The following is a 12627-nucleotide window of genomic DNA, read 5'->3' as shown; positions in this document are numbered from 1 at the left end:
TGCCGTCAAGGTGCCAGGGAGGACTGGGCCATGGTGAAGACTCGGCACACAAAGGCTGACCCAAACCACATGGCCAAGGTCGGCCCTGTGGGGCCCGATGGGCAGGAGATCCCCGTCAGTTTAGTGTATGGCCAGGTAGAGCTGGCTGCCAAGTATTCTCAACAGGACTGTAAATTAGACAGCCTGTTGGATGGTATTGAAGAAGAATATACCGAGTCAAATTGACTATGTAATTTAAAATGACATGTAAAATGCCTTCTAGCCGGATCGTAGATCGTTTGTCATTGCGGACCTTTTCGCTTCAACCTCTGGACCTGATAGTCCGGAGTGTGTCCGAATACCTTCTCGGTTATGTAAGAACCGGGGCATGCATGGAGACCAGGCGTAGGGGTCATAAGTGCTTTAGCAGACAAGTGCCGAACTAGTTATGTTATATTACATGGTTAGTAAGAAACATCTTCCAGGGAGAATAGTTCCATTAGGGGTTCCTTTCCCTGGGAGGCATGCCCTAAAGTGCATGTCTGAACTGCGAGAAAAAAGCAAAAAAGCATCTGGGGGCAGATAAATAAACAAGAAAAATCATCTTTTAGTTCACCGACCGAATATTCCCTTAAGAACGCTAGCTTTCGGCTTCACCCAGTCTGAGGTACACATCCGGCTGACCCGGCAGTAACAATCGCAGAGGTGCTCCCTTTACCACCTAGCCGAACAAATGGGAACGTAGGGGTAAGCACAGGAGCCAGGAAACCCAGCTTGGCGAAAACTTAAGTCATATCGATGCATATAATGGTGTATAAAAGGCTCATGCGGAAGTGTCACACATGTTTTGGGCATGAGGCCCGTTTATATAAACTTCTAATAAAGAAGCCCCCAGGTATAATGAGCATGGGTGGCACGTCAAGTATGTGCGAACAACGCGCAAGCAAGCCCCTAAGGGCTTGGGAGAAAAAGGTAGGGAGAAGGAGAGAAGTACCAGGCAGCTAAAAAGAAAAAAGTAAAAAAAAAAGACAGGGGAAGGAGACGAACACGGAGTCCGGCGCTAGGCGTAGAATCTTCGTAGGCGTGCTGCGTTCCATGGGTTTGGCTCGAGTCGGTTGTCCGATGTGTTTCATAGACGGTACGCTCCACCAGTCAGGACTTGGTCGATTATGAAGGGACCCTCCCATTTGGGCTTTAGTTTGTCCTTTTTCTTGTCCGACAAGCGTAGAACTAGTTCGCCAACATTATAAGTTTTGGCCCGTACTTCTCTGCTTTGATATCTTCGAGCCTGCTGTTGATAGAATGCGGAACGAGCTTTTGCCACGTCATGCTCCTCCTCCAATGCGTCCAAGCTGTCCAGCCGATCGATCTCGGCTTCTCTTTCTTCGTACATGCGCACGCGAGGTGAGTCATGAATTATGTCGCAAGGCAGGACTGCCTCTGCGCCGTATACCATAAAAAATGGTGTGAATCCGGTAGTGTGATTCGGGGTGGTCCGCAGCCCCCAGAGTACGGAGTCAAGCTCCTCTACCCAGTGCATGTTAGATTCCTTGAGGGATCGCACTAGTCTGGGTTTGATGCCGCTCATGATGAGACCGTTGGCTCGCTCGACTTGACCATTGGTTTGAGGGTGATAGACTGAAGCGTAGTCGAGCTTAATGCCCATGTTTTTGCACCAGAGTTTAACTTTGTCGGCCGTGAAGTTTGTGCCGTTGTCAGTTATGATGCTGTGGGGGACGCCGTAACGGTGTACGACCCCGGATATGAAGTCTATCACCGGTCCGGATTCGACTGTCTTTACAGGCTTGGCCTCTATCCATTTGGTGAATTTGTCCACCATGACCAGTAGATATTTGTCCTTGTGGGTTCCTCCTTTAAGGGGTCCAACCATGTCAAGCCCCCAGACCACAAAAGGCCAGGTAATGGGTATGGTTTGTAGGGCGGTAGGCGGCATGTGGCTTTGGTTAGCGAATAATTGGCAACCGACGCATCGCTGCACTAAGTCCTGAGCGTCTGCCCGGGCCGTCGGCCAATAAAATCCGGTACGGAAGGCCTTGCTTACAAGGGCTCGGGCTGCGGCGTGGTGCCCGCTGAGTCCGACATGAATTTCAGCCAGAAGATTTCGCCCTTCCTCTTCGGAGATACACCTTTGAAGGACTCCGGTTGTGCTTTTCTTATAAAGCTCTCCCTCGTGGACTTTATAGGCTTTAGATCGCCGCACTATGCAGCGGGCCTCGTTTGGTCCTCGGGAAGTTCCTGCCTAGTTAGGTAGGCTAGGAATGGTTCTGTCCACGGGGCAATGACTGCCATTATTGTGTGGGCTGACGGTGTTGTTTTGTTGGCGAAGCCACCAACTGTGTTAGAATGTTCGGTGAGGGGTAGTGTGGTTGTGTCCAGGCTATTGTTTCCGGACTCTGCCTCCCATGATACGGATGGCTTCAAAAGCCTCTCTAGGAAGATGTTGGGAGGGATGGCATCGCGCTTTGCGCCAATGCGTGCCAACACGTCTGCTGCCTGGTTGTTCTCCCGGGCTATATGGTGAAATTCGAGCCCCTCAAACCGAGCTGACATCTTTAAGATGGCGTTGCGATAAGCTGCCATTTTCGGATCCTTGGCATCAAAATCTCCATTTATTTGGGATATCGCGAGGTTTGAATCCCCGCGGACCTCTAGGCGCTGAATGCCCATGGAGACTGCCATCCGGAGACCGTGTAGAAGGGCCTCATATTCGGCCGCGTTGTTGGAGTCCGTGCACATTATCTGAAGTACGTATTGGACTGTATCTCCGGTTGGGGACGTCAGAACGACGCCAGCCCCCAGGCCAGCCAACATTTTGGAGCCGTCGAAGTGCATGATCCAGTTGGAATATGCGCCGTACTCTTTAGGGAGCTCGGCTTCAGTCCATTCGGTGATGAAGTCAGCCAAAACCTGCGACTTAATAGCTCGCTGTGGCTTGTAAGTTATGTCGAACGGGAGGAGCTCAATGGCCCATTTGGCAATCCGGCCTGTTGCGTCGCGGTTGTTTATAATGTCATTGAGAGGTACTTCGGAGGCTACTGTTATTGAACACTCTTGGAAATAGTGTTGCAGCTTCCGGGATGCCATGAACACCGTATATGCTATCTTTTGATAATGCGGGTACCGTGACTTGCATGGGGTTAGGACAGTGGACACGTAGTAAATTGGTTTTTGGAGAGGGAACTTGTGTCCGTCTGTTTCTCGTTCGACAACGAGCACCGCGCTTACAACTTGATGGGTTGCCGCGATGTATAATAGCATTGGTTCGCCCGTGTTGGACGCGGCCAGGATCGGATTTGTTGCCAATATGGCTTTGATTTCGTCGAGTCCGACTGTGGCGGCATCCGTCCACTCGAAGTGTTTGGTGCGTCGCAGGAGGCGATAAAGGGGTAATGCCTTTTCTCCTAAGCGAGAGATAAAGCGGCTTAGAGCCACCATGCATCCAGTCAATTTTTGTATTTATTTGAGGTCTTTTGGGATATCCAATTGTGACAGAGCTTGGATCTTGGCTGGGTTTGCTTCAATTCCTCTACCGGATACGATGAAGCCCAAGAGCTTTCCGGCTAGTATGCCGAAAACGCATTTTTCCGGGTTGAGCTTAATGTCATATGCTCGGAGATTGTCGAATGTGAGCCTCAAGTCGTCTACTAGAGTTTCGACGTGTTTAGTTTTGACGACCACGTCATCTACGTACGCTTCAACTGTTTTGCCGATCTGGTTGGCCAGGCATGTCTGAATCATGCGCTGATATGTTGCGCCGATGTTTTTGAGCCCGAAGGGCATCGTGTTGAAGCAGAATGGGCCGTATGCGGTGATGAATGCCGTCGCGGCTTGGTCTGACTCTGCCATCTTGATTTGGTGGTAGCCAGAGTATGCATCGAGAAAACACAATGAATCGTGTCCTGCAGTGGCGTCGATGATTTGATCAATGCGGGGGAGGGGGAAGGGATCCTTTGGGCAAGCCTTGTTAAGGTCCTTAAAATCGACACATAGGCGCCAGGATTTGTCCTTCTTTGGTACCATTACCAGGTTTGCTAGCCAGTCCGGATGTTTTATATCTCTGATGAATCCGGCCTCCAATAGTTTGGCTAGTTCCTCTCCCATGGCCTGTCTCTTGGGTTCGGAGAAGCGCCGAAGAGTTTGTTTGACTGGCTTGAATCCTTTTAGGATATTTAAGCTATGCTCGGCCAGCCAGCGTGGGATTCCTGGCATGTCTGAAGGGTGCCAGGCAAAGATGTCCCAATTTTCCCGTAGGAATTCTCATAGTGCGGCGTCTATATCGGGGTTTAATTGTGCCCCGATGGAGGCCGTTTTTGTAGGGTCCATTGGATGGACTTGGAATTTGACTATTTCTTCCGCTGGTTTAAAAGAGGTGGACTTGGATCTCTTATCTGGTATCACATCGTCCCTGTCCACCATGGAGCGCAACGCAGTTAGTTCCTCGGCCGCTAGGGCTTCGGATAATGCCTCGAGGGCCAGTGCGGCTGTCTTGTTTTCGGCGCGGAATGCTGTGTCCGGATCACTAGCAAGAGTGATGATTCCGTTGGTTCTGGGCATTTTGAGCTTCATGTACCCATAATGGGGTATAGCTTGAAAAATTGTGAATGCTTCTCGCCCTAACAGAGCGTGGTATCCGCTGCTGAATGGGGCCACTTGAAATGTGACCTCCTCGGATCTGTAATTATCCGCGTGCCGAACACCACATCCAGTGTGATTCTCCCTGAACAGCACGCTTCCCGGCTTGGTATTATTCCTCTAAAGGTTGTGTTGCTTCGCTCGATGCGGCTCCAGTCGATTTCCATTTTTCGCAGGGTTTCCTCGTAGATGAGATTCAGTCTGCTGCCGCCGTCCATGAGTACCTTTGTAAGCCGGAAGCCGTCCACTATCGGACTGAGGACCAATGCAGCTGGTGCTCGGGCTGTCCGGAATTTAGGCTCGTCACTGGCATTAAAGGTAATAGCCGTGTCACTCCATGGGTTGCTACTTGGTAGACTTCGGTAAGGCTGCGGAGCGTTCGTTTCCTCACATTGTATGATGCGAAAGTCTCGAAGACTGTTGACACCGTACTGGCGTTTCTGGGGTGGTGTTCTGCGGATTCTGGAGTTAGAAGCTCCTCGCCACTTCTGGCCACCTGCCGGAGTATCCAACATGCTCTAAGGTTGTGAGTTGGTGTGACTTCCCCTGAACTATGAATTTTACAGGGTCCGTTGAGCCATCCCTCCAGTACGGTCCCATACCCTGTAGAGGGTTTTTGTTTTTTGCTGTTTGGCTCAGGTGCCTGGCGATAATGCGCCCTCTTGTTTCGGACTGGGATTGTATTCAGGGCCGGATTGTCCCAAAATTTAGTTTCGGTTTTCCGAACGCTTTCTATCACACAGTACTTTCGTACTATGGATGTCAAGTCGGCGAAGCGTGTAATTTCGTGGCGACTTATGGCGTTGAGGATTCCGATGTTCGTGCGGTTGTTACAGAAGAATGAAATTGCGTCTTTCTCTAGGCAGTCCTTTATCCTGTTCATAACCAGGAGGAATCTGGCCCAGTAGTGGTGTACTGTTTCCCCGGGCTCTTGCCATATTTGGGATAGATCCCTTATATTTGGGTGGGCGGGTGTATTTAAATACGGAACCTCGCCCGATATAAGACTCAGGGGCCAAGAAATTTCCGAATTCAGAAGCTTGTTTTCTTGGACGTTATTCAATGAATTAGGCCTGCTGCCTGACTTTAGGTTCAGGGCTTGGGCAACATCCTCCCCTCCGCGGGTATCCGGCTTGGAGGGGTCGGGAGTCTGGACACATCTGGTCCTTAGGATGGGCGAAGATTCGCCGCATTGTTCTTCCACCACTTCAACGTGGTGGGTGACCTGGGGAGAGTCGATCTCTCTCTGATCGCGTTTAAGCCCAATCTGGCCGTAATCTGTAGCGACTCCTAGGGCGGCGATGCGATCCAAGAGCTCATTTAGGGAAGAGAGTTCCATCGGATCTAACTGCTCGGCAAGTTCCGAGCTGATGTGGAGATTTCTTCGATGGCCTGAGAGGTCATCGTTGGCACGGCGGCCGAAGAGGCGGTCATCAAAAAACTGCCTAGCCGGAGAGTTTGGCCGACAGCCAAAGCTCCTTTAGCAACAGCGCCGTCTTTAAAGACGGGGTGCGGCATCCTTCCTGACGGTGATGACACAGAAGAACTCTCAATGAAAGCACCAATGTCGGTGTCAAAACCGGCGGATCTCGGGTAGGTGGTCCCGAACTATGCGTCTAGGCGGATGGTAACACGAGACAAGGGACACGATGTTTTTACCCAGGTCCGGGCCCTCTCGATGGAGGTAAAACCCTACTCCTGCTTGATTAATATTGATGATATGGGTAGTACAAGAGTTGATCTACCATGAGATTAGAGAGGCTAAACCCTAGAAGCTAGCCTATGGTATGATTGTTGTTCGTCCTACGGACTAGAACTCTCCGGTTTATATAGACACCGGAGAGGGCTAGGGTTACACAGAGTCGGTTACAATGGGAGGAGATATTCATATCGTATCGCCAAGCTTGCCTTCCACGCCAAGGAAAGTCCTATCCGGACACGGGACGGAGTCTTCAATCTTGTATCTTCATAGTCCGGGAGTCCGGCCAAAGGTCATAGTACGGCCATCCGGACACCCCCTAATCCAGGACTCCCTCAGTTGTGTCTTCATTGTGCACCACCGGATGAATGACATGCTGGGACATGCTATCCATGAGTTATGCCGCTTCAGCTTGGATGAGTCTCCATCATGTGGAACCGGACTAGAAAGCTGCAACAATGATTCTCGTTGCCCGCCGCTATGGATCATGCCATCCATGAAGAACACCTGGGACTGGAACCTGGAGGAGGACATGTAGCCCATCTATAACTTGTAAGTGGAGTACAGTAATTGTGAACGGTAGCGCTGTGAATATATGTGGACTAGTCGTGCACAAATTTATCACATGAATTGGAGATGAACTTGTGTGGCATACTGGCATTTGTCCTTTAGAATTTATTACTAGTAAATGTGTTATGTGTACATGCAACTTGTGTGGTTGTTGCACGGGCACCGACATGCTCTTTGAGAAAAAAAGGTGGCACAACTTTGGATATACGTGACGTGGTGGCATCATATAGTAGCATCGTTCGCTATAGTTGTAGTACACTCCTACTAGGACGACAACTCCTATAAAACCTTGCGCTTGGCTCTTTGCCTCTTCGGGAGGTTCAACAGTTCGTACTCGTGTGAACCTTGCACTTGGCTCTTCGCCTCTTCGGAAGGTCCAACAATGATGATACTACAGTACAATATGCTTCTAGCAATCTGACACTGATTGAACTGCTGCACGTCCACCGCGAGGGCGAGGGCGAGGGAGAGGGCGTTGTAGTCAAAACCCTCTCCTCGTCCTGCGAACCACCGTGCGTGTGGGCGAGGGAGAGGCATAGTAAGCAAGCTTCTCCTTGTTCGGGGAGTTGACGGGACACATCAAAGCAGTACTAGTACTAGTAGTTTTCCATACTGCATCCCTTCCGATTAATTTGGCTTAATTTGAAACGAGAAAAATACACTGGCGGTCAACGTATGTAACAATACGCTCTTTACGGTCACTATATATAGTTTTGCGGTGATTATACGATCACTAGCTCATCGTAGAGCACTGTATTGCACCCTACTGGCCGGCCACATAGTCGACGTGGAACTTTGTTGACTGGTTAAATTGTCACCTGGTTTCTGGGTCCCACCTATTAGTTGGCAGAGCAAATAAATCAGTTAAACAAAACTTTACGTAGGCACGACACGAGTCCAACCCTTGCGCGTGAACCGCCCTGGCTGTGTATGTGAGTGCATGCACATGTACTCCCTCGGTCTTCCAACAAAGAGTGTACATCGGCTATAAGGCTGGTCATAGTGGAGAGTAACATATACTAGTATCATGCATATGATACTAGTGTATGATACTACATCTATAGTGCATAGTATCATAAAGTAGTATCATAGATGGTCTCATTTATTGCCATGCATGACACATATAGTAGCATAACATTTATTGTGTTACGGTATCTACCTATGTTACTACTACCCTCTCTCTCTTCTTTAATTGTTTGCCACATAAGCATGTTTGCGTGTCCCAAGTACATGATACTAGTTATGTTACCCCCACTATGGCCAGCCTAAAACAAAGTGTAGTACATGATGTACATCTACACTTCCAATGCATTTAGCCTTTTATCTAAATCGATATTGATTGACTAATGCACCAACTTGTGCTGTAGGTATAGGCTACATGTCTATCCTTAATTACAGCATGCAACGACCTTCATTTAATCTTCTTCTCTCAATGGTCGCATGCACACATAAGTCTGATACTTTTGGGCGTTAATTATTCCCTGGTCAATGTGTAAATCTCTATATGTACAGTCTTTCATGGACGCAGGGAGTAGGTTGAGCACTTGAGCGTGAGCGTGTGTGTTGCGTCGTGTGCTGTGTGCCGCATGGGTGCGTGAGCGTTGCATTCGTCCATGTGTACGTGTGAGTGTTGCATGTTGCATGGGGCTTACTCCCTCCCATTGACATGTTCTTATTTCAAGCTTCCTCTGTTCCCTCCATTTGGTGATCCTCCATTTGTTCCCAAATACGGAGTAAAAGCCTCCCTCTATTCCCAAATATGGAGTATTTGTCTTTCTACAAATTTCAACAAGTGACTAGGTACGAAGCAAAATGAGTGAAGTGAGCGTAGAGGCATAGGGATACTGTAGAAAGGAAGTCCTCGCGATCCATTATTCCCCATCTCGGTCAGAGAGAACTATTCAACTAGTCTTCACAGTGAAGTGACAATACACGCTGCAGCAGATGGGACACGTAATTAATAAGTTGAACCAGCGTGCTGGTGTTACTAAATCAGCCTTACCCAGTACTGCCATCATGTTTGCCAGTAGAGCACGCTTCCGCAAATACGCCTACGCACCTCTGTCCTCCATTAACTAACATATGGGCCCTCTTGTGGTAGACCCACATGTCATCGGTGTAACTATTTACACTCCAAAGGACGGTATATCCTGGTAGTAGTATTAGTAGAATTGAGATCTAATGCACTTTCTTCCCCGTCTTCCACTCTTCTTCCTCCTCTCTTCCCCATCGTCGGCCGCACACCATTTACCCCCGCTCACTGCTTGCTCGCCCGCGCCATCTTCCTTGGTAGCTCGCGCGTACCATACCCCCCGCTCACTACTCGGCCACACGAGGAGAAGCTTCTTCGCTCGCCCGCCCAAATTCACTTCCCCGCTGGCTCGCAGGCACCAAAAACCCCAATGGCAGAACCGACTGACACACAGAGCCGCGATTGGAATTCCCTCCCCGATGTTCTCTTGGAGCAGATCTGTAGTCGTATGGACCTACTCAGCAATGTCCGTCTGGCCGCATGCTCGGTGTCTTTGTACCATCTACTCCTCTGCAACTGACCGACTCTTTTCAAGACACCCTGCTTGCTGTTGCCCGATCCTCGTAGGTGGCCCAGACACCAACTTGATGATCCTACGGAGGTTGCCGTGGTGCTCCTCGACATGCTACCACTACCCATCCACCTGTCCTTCATGCGCGGCCACTACTGGGCGGGCATGAAGGCCAACTGAATCATCCTCATCCACCACTCCGGTAGTCCGTGGCATCTCGTGGATATCTACACCCAACGAGAGATCACCCTTACATCGTTGGATACCGCCGCCATCGAGCCTTGCCGCCCGCCGGACACTCCTGCCTACTACGCATGAGATGCGTCAAGCTTTTGGCTTGACCTCTGTTTGCAGAAAGTTGTAATCTGCGAAGTGCCCACACCATCAGAAGACTACATGGATTACAAGCTCATTGCCTTGTTCAACATGGGATTAGTCTATCTGGAATCCGGTCGCCATAAATGGTTATGGCTCATCATCAATCCTGTTGAGGCAACATTTCTGTCTGATGCTATAGTGCATGATGGCATCGTTTACGCGGTCGACGCATAGATTGGCTGCCTATACTGGTGGAATCTATCGTCGTGTAATTGTTCTATCTCATCTCATCTTTACCTTATGAATACAACTGCTTGTTCATTTGTTACAAATTTAGAATACATAGCATGTCTATAACCACATCATTGCTATATGTTCCTCTCATTTCCTAGATTTTTATGACCACACATGTTATTGTTAGAGTTGATATGAGAACGATTGGCATCTAATGATTGTTAGAATACATATTATGAGCATAACATCATGATTGCTATATCTTACTCTCGTTTACAAGATTTTTATAACAACGCATGTTATTGCTTAGAGTTGATATAAGAACAATAGTTGTAAGTGCTATTGTAGAATATGAGTAGGCGCTGTCATAGCTATTTTCCTCTCATTGTTACATGATGTTTGAACCATGACATATTGCTAGAATATGAAAGCCATTGGCTTATTTTTTTAACTTGGGGTATGATTATGACCACGACATTGCAATTCTTTGTCTATGATATGTGTCACTGTTATAATAATCTTAATTCCACACATACTCTGAACATGATTGTTTATTTTTGTCCTTTTGGTCTCCAATTTGAATTGTTGCAGCAGACGCAAATGCGCTGGCCTTCATGATTCCAGGACCTGGAATCATACCAGCCGATGGCTGGTGCTTTATCGCTCGTTCAGATGACGACAGTCATTTGATGCTCATTTGCACGTACCAAATTGACCAAACCATTACATCAAAACACATGCAGTACAATGCCTGGGGCGTTCGTGACATTGATGGCTATGGCTGCTTCATGTTCGAGAAAGATCCCAGCTCCGTTGGGCCAGGCGTATTCAACTGGAGGCGGGTTTACAACCTCGGCAACCACTCCTTGTTCCTCGGGATCAATTATCTGATCATCCAACCAATCATCGATCATATCACCGGCGATGATTACCGTGCTATGCAACTTCCATTCACGAGGGGGGACTGTGTTTACACATCATACCATGGGTTTCATGAATCACCATATCCAGAGATTCGTCGACACAGCTTGTTGCCAGATAATCTTCATTGTGTGAAAGGCATCAAGCTTCCATGCGATGGATGGGTTTTGCAAACCTGACATGCAGCAATGTGGTTCATGCCAACAGCAAATATGCACAACTTGATTCGTGCTGATTTCTAGACTGAGCCATGTATTCTGCTGCTGTAGCACAACCCTCTTTTGTTGGATATTATGTGTTGTTGTTAGTTTGAAGCACTCATCTGGTTTGAAGGATAGTAGATACTTTCCTGGGATCAAGTGCATCCTAACTCACCTGCGTAGGATGTACTGATAATGATGATGGAGATGCTGTGCAGAAGCCATATATATATATATATATATATATATATATATATATATATATATATCAGTTAGGCTTCAAGTGCGTACTTGTTTGTTAAACCTATGTACAAATTTTGACACTAAATACGACTGGTATGTAGTACAGTAGCAGTACTAGTATACATCGGTCAAATTATTCATCATGTCCACACATTGAATTGACGTGACAACACGCTGCGCGTGATGTGACACAAGAATCCCGGCGGCGTGTTCGGGTATTCCGGACTTCAGATTTGGAGTACCACTTATCTGTCGAAATCTTTCATCATTCACTTTAAACAGTCGATTGATCATACATTGAGTACCATATAACTGGAATTACCGATGCAAGTCGAAGAAGGATTGGCCGGTGCTGCCGGCTGGCGTAAAGTTCGATCCCACAGATCTGGAGCTGATGGAGCACCTTGAGGCCAAAGTGAGTGCTGACAGTGCGAGATTTCAGTCTCTCATTGATTTGTTCATACCAACCATCGACAGCGAGCACGACATATGCTACACCCACTTGAGAAACTTCCGGGTAAGACACTGATCAGCCGTCTACTTGCACAAACATATTCCTTTGTTTGTTGCTCTATTTTTCTTTTTAGACGCAGACCTGGCGAAGCAATTACAATTTGACAGTTAATAAAAAGTGAAACAAGTGACTGCAACATGCCAAAGATGTTATGAAAATGCCAACTACGTACACTAAAACCTGTATTCCACAATACTGCAGGTATCACACTGAGTGGCCTAAGGAAGCATTTCTTCCAGCGCAATTCCAGGGTGTTCAAAAGGGGCATGTGGACGCGTCGCAAGATACAATCGGAGTGCGGCATGCACGCGATGTGGCACAAGACCGGCAATACCTTGCCGGTGATGGTCAACAGCCGGCAGACGGGCAGAAAAAAGGTTCTGGTGCTGCACACCAACAAGAACTTCGACCAGCAGAGGACCAACTGGGTGATGCACCAGTACCACCTCGGGGACCTGGAGCAAGAGAAGGAGCGGGAGCTGGTCCTCTACAAGATTTTCTACCAGACGAACACTAGGGCCGGGAGTAAAAATATTATAAGTTAGTTTGGTATTGGTAGTTGTACTACCTTGTCGTCCGCAAGTTGGTATTGTTGTTAACGATCTTTTGGTATGAACTTGCATTTGCTTTGAACCGTCATCCGAGGGTCAACGTGGATATAAAGCTGAATCATTTGTTTCGAAACGAATTTTTAGGCACCTGATTTTTATTTGATGGGTAGCATAAGCACCTGCCGTTCGAATTCCCAGTTCA

This window comes from Triticum aestivum, chromosome 6B (genome assembly GCF_018294505.1).
Source record: "Triticum aestivum cultivar Chinese Spring chromosome 6B, IWGSC CS RefSeq v2.1, whole genome shotgun sequence".
Lineage (NCBI taxonomy): Eukaryota > Viridiplantae > Streptophyta > Magnoliopsida > Poales > Poaceae > Triticum > Triticum aestivum.
Note: the sequence above shows the minus strand (reverse complement) of the source record.